Source organism: Choristoneura fumiferana, chromosome 25 (assembly GCF_025370935.1).
Source record: "Choristoneura fumiferana chromosome 25, NRCan_CFum_1, whole genome shotgun sequence".
Taxonomy (NCBI): Eukaryota; Metazoa; Arthropoda; class Insecta; order Lepidoptera; family Tortricidae; genus Choristoneura; species Choristoneura fumiferana.
In genome coordinates this window covers 10873205-10881549 of record NC_133496.1, presented here as the reverse complement: position 1 = coordinate 10881549, position 8345 = coordinate 10873205, and the positions used below count along the sequence as shown (strand labels likewise).

General features: G+C 36.5%; 1 pseudogene; it reads right to left on the bottom strand.

The window, feature by feature from the left end:
* Positions 1 to 1861, bottom strand: LOC141442054 (uncharacterized; annotated as a pseudogene).
* Positions 1862 to 8345: the final 6484 nt, after the last annotated feature.

Sequence of the window (8345 nt, the reverse complement as noted above, 5' to 3'; positions counted from 1 at the left end):
TTACGCCTTCAATCTGACGACTTTCTTCGGTAGGTAGTTATTTCGCCTATCCAGCAGCCTATCTCGCACGACGCTGTCTCTAATACCGCAGACGATACGATCGCGCAGCAAACCATCCTCAAGTTTTTCGAACTCGCATTGTTGACTTAGCATTCTCAATGCGGTCATGTACTCATCTATGCACTCTCCTGCCTCCTGTTACGCGTAAAGAACTTAAACCGAGCCAAAATAATATTCGTTTGGTACCAAAAATATTTGTTAAACTTATCTATCAATTTTTCAATTAAGATTGTTTTTTTTTTTGGAATCTTTTTGTATTTTTTTATTTCAATTCAAATTTTACTTTTACGGTCATCCGTAAAACCGAAATTGAAAATACAAACTGAAATATAGATGCACAGAAAAAACAGAAAAATAAGAACATCACTGGGAATCGAACCCAGGTCCTCGGTAATCCGTACCGCGTGCTATACCGCTACACCACTGATGGTCACCGGGTACCGACACGAATTTCCCTATGCATCTCATATCTCACTTGTGTTTCTTACTTAGTCACTGAGCAGCGACGCTAGCGACATCTATGCCGTAAGCCCTCAAACTTTTTTCGGCATTCCTTTGGAACTAACCGCTCACCCGACAAGAGGATATCGTTTCTAAGCAATCAAATTAAGATTGTTTTTTTGGAATCTTTTTGTATTTTTTATTTCAATTCCAAATTTTTACTTTAATTTTTAAAAAACAATCTTAATTTGATTGCTTAGAAACGATATCTCTTGTCCGGGTGAGCGGTTAGTTCCAAAGGAATGCCGAAAAAAGTTTGAGGGCTTACGGCATAGATGTCGCTAGCGTCGCTGCTTAAGTGACTAAGTAAGAAACACAAGCTGAGATATGAGGTGCATAGGGAAATTCGTGTCGGTACCGTTGACCATCAGTGGTGTAGCGGTATAGCACGCGGTACGGATTACCGAGGACCTGGGTTCGATTCCCAGTGATGGTCTTATTTTTCTGTTTTTTCTGTGCATCTATATTTCAGTTTGTATTTTCAATTTCGGTTTTACGGGATGACCGTAAAAGTAAAAAATTTGGAATTGAAATAAAAAAATACAAAAAATTCCAAAAAAACAATCTTAATTTGATTGCTTAGAAACGATATCTCTTGTCCGGGTGAGCGGTTAGTTCCAAAGGAATGCCGAAAAAAGTTTGAGGGCTTACGGCATAGATGTCGCTAGCGTCGCTGCTTAAGTGACTAAGTAAGAAACAACAAGCTGAGATATGAGATGCATAGGGAAATTCGTGTCGGTACCGTTGACCATCAGTGGTGTAGCGGTATAGCACGCGGTACGGATTACCGAGGACCTGGTTCGATTCCCAGTGATGGTCTTATTTTTCTGTTTTTTCTGTGCATCTATATTTCAGTTTGTTATTTTCAATATCAATTTTTCCACTTCGTCCCTGTCGGTTTCTTGCTCGAACTTAAATGTTGAATACACGTCGTAACCATCCGGGCCGATCAAATTAATTAAAAGGCTAGCTTGTACGTCACTCGATTCTTTGTACACTCCCGATGCTTTTAAGAACACTTTAAATTGCTTCAGCCATTTTCGCCACGCGTCAGCACGTCGAGCTGGACCACCTTCTAGCGTCAATTCGGAAGGCGGTCGCGCGTGTTCCATTGTTGGTGATTATAATTATTATGTGGACTACAAAGTCAATAATAATTGCAGCTAAGTAACAGCAACTTAACGCGCACAATTTTATTTTAACTAAGCACCGCTGTCACCATGAAGTAAACACAAGGATGATTCGCTATAGACTGTTTATTATTTCCAAAGCCTACCCACATGAACACATATTTATTAATACACTACAACTACAAAATTCCAAAATCGAAGTTCGTATCGTAGCTACCGTCCCTCTAACTCTCGTATTAAATTGTAATAATATTAACGTCAGCGGGACGGCAAGATACCAAGTTCGAATTTTGCACTTTGTAGTATATAGAGTCGGTTGCTGCAAAGAATCGGATATCTCCCTGCGTAAATTTCAGCTGTTCCTTTGCGGTTCATGAGATAAAGCCCTTTGACAGACAGAGTAATGGACAGCGAAAAGAAAGTAATGGGTTTCGTTTCCGTTCGAAACCACACACCGATAACACAGTATGCCAGTAATGTGACATGCAATAAACAATTTTGAATTTTGAATTTGAATTTGACAGTGCGACTAGTTCTCTTTAAGTATACCAAATGATGTACTGCCTTTTCGGCGAAATATGTTTCGCGAAATTTCACTTAGCAACCAACCTTTCGATGAAGTTTCATTTGGGAAATCAATCGTTGGCGTATCTTTACTTCGCATTTTTCTTATTTCGCAACATTTTTATATTGCAAAATTTTACTTCATCACACTTTTATGTGGCAAATAATTATGTAGCAAACGATTGGCTTAGGCAAATAACATTTAGCCAATTTTTATATTGCAAAGTTATGCGACCAAATGTAGAAAAAGATTTGATTTTTGAGAGCGAGTTTAGCGAGCGAGCTAAACGGTTAGAGCAGCAGCGACTTGGATTAGTATATGATTCAATGAGGTATTTTTTTATAGCAGCCAGGATAACTGTCACTAGGAAAGTAGGTTGGATGGCATTCAATATATTGCTAAATTAAGGTATGCCAAGATTTGACGAAAACATAAATCAAATCTTAAAAAAATCCTAGGTAATAATTTGCATAAAAATAATTTGTCAACTCACTAGTTGGGAAATATCATTTCGCCTAAATAAAAATATGGGATAAATAGTTTGGGAGCTAATAATTTGCTAAATAATTTTCGCCGAAACATTAGTAAACAAATACACAACAAGGCAACAAGAACCTTAGGTACATTCAAGGAAGCTGAATCAAATACGGGTGGAACCTGTGTGATACTAATGTCATGTTGACATCCCATACATTTTCAAATTACTTATAGCGAAATTGTTTATTTAAAGTTTCCATTTTTTGTTCGGCGTGATTCATTTTCTTTAACTGTAGGTACTATCGAAACAGATGAATCGTGACCTATTGTGAAACCTTTTCGCAGAAAAATTCAGTGACATCGCATTGCTTGACAAGGGAATTTATTATGACACTTACTGTAAGAATGTTCTACGGTTGGTCAGGAATCAAACAGTTCGCTTTCTATCTTATTTTTTTTTCCTCATCAGAAAATCTTGAAATTTAAATGATGTTACTTACCGTTATATTGAGTCTCGATACCTCGTCGAAGTTGGAAGAGATATAATATGTGAATGCATAGTTCCGCTTACATACTAATTGCACTATCTTAATAACTTATAACCCTTATGCAGAACTTATCACGTGCACGTGGTAAATTTTCTAAATATCAATTATTTTAAAAGCTCTATTTATCAAAGAAGATTATTACATTTTAATGAAACTAGACCATATACAGGCTGTCCTAAGAAAGTCACGTCAAACTACGAGGCATGGAAGATTCCTTCAAGGATAAATTAACTAGCATTAAAATTTGTATACTTGATCTCTGTTGTAGTGTTTTTTTACGTAATATCATTTATTTAATACGACTACTAGCTTTTGCCCGCGGTTTCGTTCACGTGGAATTCAGTTATCGCGCGCTGTTTACTCGGAAAATGTGCATTTTTTCCGGAATGTAGCCTTTGTCACTCTCTGGCCCATAAATTATCTCTATGCCAAAAATCACGTCGATCCGTCGCTCCGTTTCTTTAACTCTTTCAATAATAATGGTTTAAAGCGAATTTATCTTCTGAAAACATCGTAATCATAGTCTGCTGTTGTCATGAAATTAATTATTTCTGAATGAAATAGGATTTTATAAACTCACAATAAAATCTTCTTTATCGGAAGTTTCTAAAAGTCAAAAGCATAATAAAAACATTTTTTTCTAAATTCTAAGTAAATATTATGTTAAGTGTATATCAATAGTCATTCAGGCGTACTTACTCTTCTGATAACAAAACAAAAACCGGCCAAGAGCGTGTTGGACACGCCCGAAATAGGGTTCCGTAGCCATTTCGAAAAAATTAAGTAATATTTTTCTAAGGATTTCGTATTTTATACGGAATCTTCCATAGTTTAGGTATATTTTATACCTTAGGCTGCTATTTACTCTTAAACTACTAATAATTCTCAAGTTTTCCTTGAAAGTTTGATATACTTACTTCCATCCTGTTTTTTTTTTCAATTTTTTCAATACTTACACCTGTTTAGATTTTAGAGGGGGGGGGACACGCTCGATTTAATTGAAAATTAGCAATTTCAAGTTGATTTTTTTGCAAACAAATCACTGAATCAAAAAAAACCTTTCTAGCAAATCTCTCATGGTTTTAAAAGACCTATCCAACAATACCCCACACTATGGGGTTGAATCAGAAAAAAAATCACCCTCGCTTTACGTCTATTGGAAGCACCCTTTAAAGTTTTTTTTTTAAATTTTATTGTATTATTTTGTTGGCATAGTTTACATATATAACCGTGCAAAATTACGGCTTTCTAGCATTGATAGTCCCTGAGCAAAGCTGCGAACGGACAAACAGATAGACAGACAGACATGGCGAAACTATAAGGGTTCCATTTTTGCCATTTTAGCTCCGGAACCCTAAAAATGATTCTTAGTAAAGACGAAGTAAAGGATAAATTGACTAAAGTTAATTCTTTTGATTTGACTTTGACAAGAGTTCTTCGAGAGTGTTTACTTAAAGAATGCAAAATGGCCACGATTTGCACATTAAGTATTTTCTGTATTTAACAAGGCACAGAATAGAGATACACATGATATCTAGCTAATTTTAATAAAAAATATCTACGTACGTTTAACGATGAAATGAAGTAAATCCAAACATTTCACAACGCAAACGCTGTTGACGGGGTAAACGATATTGTTAGGTATACGGATACTCATAATATTCGTATAATGTTAAATGTAGTAAACAATAAAGGTAAATATAAATAGAGATCCGATGCAGTACAGCAAAAAAGTAAAACGGCCGAAGCTACGGAACGCTTATAATCAATTAAATTCGTTTCTTTATTGGTAAGGGTATAAATGAAGTTAAAAGGCAACAATATTTAATAAGCCAAATTTTATTAATTCATTTTTGAATTTTTTTTGATATCTAAACTACTATTTTGTTTCAGGTGGAAACTAATTGCGAACACTGCAGTAGTTTCCGAGCCAGGAGTGAGCACACCACATGCTGCAGCAGTCGTCGTTATTGGAACACTGCAAAAAAAAAAAAAACATGCCATCAGAAGGAGGAGAGTGTCGTCTCTGCTCAGCAGAGTGCGCGGTAGCTCCAGCACCATCCAGAGATTGTTTGCGGACCGCCTGGACTGCCCCATCACAAAGCACTGGGTAGACATCATCATTGGATAAATCAAGTGACGATCTTTACCACATCATTACAATTGTTGCATTTGATATTGATGTAATTTAAGTTTCAATTATTTAATTTAATGTAGGTAATTTAATTTAATTTGAATTGTTTTAATTTAGTTTATACTTATTTATGTAAAAATAGGGGTTACCAATATGACCCGAAATAAATGATTATTATTTTATTTTATTATTATGGGTTTTATTTATTATGGGTGTAGTAAAAGGCGACGAAGGGATTTAATATGAGAGTGGGCAGCAGCGCTCTCTATTGCCAACTAAAAACTACTCGTCATGTGGCCGCGAACTTTACTGTACCACAAAAGTTACAAGTGCTACAATTCTACAAAATTGTCAAGTTTCTCTTAGTGACTTGTTACAATTTTGTAGAATTGTAGCACTTGTATTTTAGTGGTACAGGGGCCCGCCTTACGATGGAGAAGGCAAGCGGAACCCATCATACTATTTTCCTCTGAAGGTTCACTCACCATCATCATCATCATCATATCAGCCGTAGGACGTCCACTGTTGAACATAGGCCTCCTTATATGCAACCAGTTGCTTCAGTTGGAAGCGGCCTGCTTTCACCCTCAATCACTTTAACCAGGTCATCCGCCCATCTTGTAGGTGGACGTCCTAGGGCAAAGGTTCACTACTGGCCCTATACTACGAAGTGCAAAATTCGACCATCGTATCTTGCCATCCGTGCGTCCGGTTGATGCTTAATATTACTTAAATAAAATAAATAATAAATATCATGGGACACTTGACTCGAATTGACCTAGTCCCAAACTAAGCAAAGCTTGTACTATATAGATAAATACATATTGAACATCCATGACCTGAGAACAAACATTCTTTTTATTCATACAAATATCTGTCCCGGCCGGGAATCGAACCCAGGACCTCAAGCTTCGTAGTTAGGTTCTCTAGCCACTTGGCCATCCCGTAATCATATTAAAAACGAGGGTGCGATACGAATTTCAATTTTCGAATTTCGTAGTAGCCCCCCTGGTCATCCGACAAGCACGAACACTGTCAAGGTAACGGTGATAAAACTTACCCCGCCAAATAGAGTTTCGCAGGCTTCCACGCCACTCTGCATCAGGACTACAGCCAGGATCACGAGGAACAAGAGCACTAGTTTCGACATTTTGCCTGATTTGTGGTCCGCTTCAATTCTGCAACAATATGATTTAAGACTATATCCAGTTCATAAAACAAAAACAAAAGTTTATTTTGCTAATAGGCGTCAGAGGGCTACTTTACATGATTTTTTTAGTCGCCAGTATTTTTCGGAAAGCCGTCTTTGCCGGGAAGAACACGCTGTTAGAATTTTGATGAAAAGTTTTTTTTAATAAGTTCTAAATGATATCGATCGATCGATCAAAAGATCGATTTGCTGTCGCAATGAATGACACATTTTGCAAGATCTCTTCTAGAGTCATTATTCGAGCGACCGTCTCATTTTTCTGTTTTTTTTTTCTGTAAAAATGCCCAAATATTCTGATACAGTTTTGTTAATTATCTGGTAAGAACTCTGAAAAATAATCGAAAACGACATCAAAATCTACAGCCAATTGATAAAAAAAAAACCAGTAAAATGAGTTTGTTGAAACGGTAAAATAATTGTATGCTTGTGTGAACGCGTGCATTGAAATAATGTTGCTACGAAATCGGATTCTACGAAAAACAGAGGGGCTACTACAAAATTCCAAAATCGAAGTTCGTATCGTAGTTACCGTCCCTCTAACTCTCGTATTAAATTATAATAATATTAACGTCAGCGGGACGGCAAGATACCAAGTTCGAATTTTGCACTTTGTAGTATATAGAGTCGGTTCCTGCAAAAAATCGGATATCTTGACGACCGGATGGCTAAGTGGTCAGAGCACCTGACTACGAAGCTTGAGGTCCTGGGTTCGAATCCCGGCCGGGGCAGATATTTGTGTGAATAACACGAATGTTTGTTCTCGGGTCTTGGATGTTTAATATGTATTTAAGTATGTATTTATCTATATAAGTATGTTTATCCGTTGCCTAGTATCCATAGTACAAGCTTTGATTAGTTTGGGACTAGGTCAATTGGTGTCAAGTTTTTTTTTTATCTCCCTGCGTAAATTTCAGCTGTTCCATTGCGGTTCATGAGATAAAGCCCTTTGACAGACAGAGTAATGGACAGCGAAAAGACAGTAATGGGTTTCGTTTCCGTTCGAAACCACACACCGATAACACAGTATGCCAGTAATGTGACATGCAATAAACAATTTTGAATTTTGAATTTGAATTTGACAGTGCGACTAGTTCTCTTTAAGCCAAATGATGTACTGCCTTTTCGGCGAAATATGTTCCGTGAAATTTCACTTAGCAACAAACCTTTCGATGAAGTTTCATTTGGGAAACCAATCGTTGGCGTATCTTTACTTCGCATTTTTCTTATTTCACAACATTTTTATATTGCAAAATTTTACTTCATCACACTTTTATGTGGCAAATAATTATGTAGCAAACGATTGGCTTAGGCAAATAACATTTGGGCAATTTTTATATTGCAAAGTTATGCGACCAAATGTAGAATAAGATTTGATTTTTGCGAGCGAGCGAAGCGAGCGAGCTAATGGGTTCAGAGCAGCAGCGACTTGGATTAGTATATGGTTCAGTTAGGTATTGTTTTATAGCAGCCAGGATAACTGTCACTAGGAATTTTTCGACTTTCCTACTTTTTGTAAATTGAATGCCATTCAATATATTGCGAAATTAAGGTGTGTATGCCAACATTTGACGAAAACATAAATCACATCTTAAAAAAACCGCAATTAATAATTTGCATAAAAATAATTTATCAAATCACTAGTTGAGAAATATCATTTCGCCTAATTAAAAATATGGGATAAATAGTTTGGGAGCTAATAATTTGCTAAATAATTTTCGCC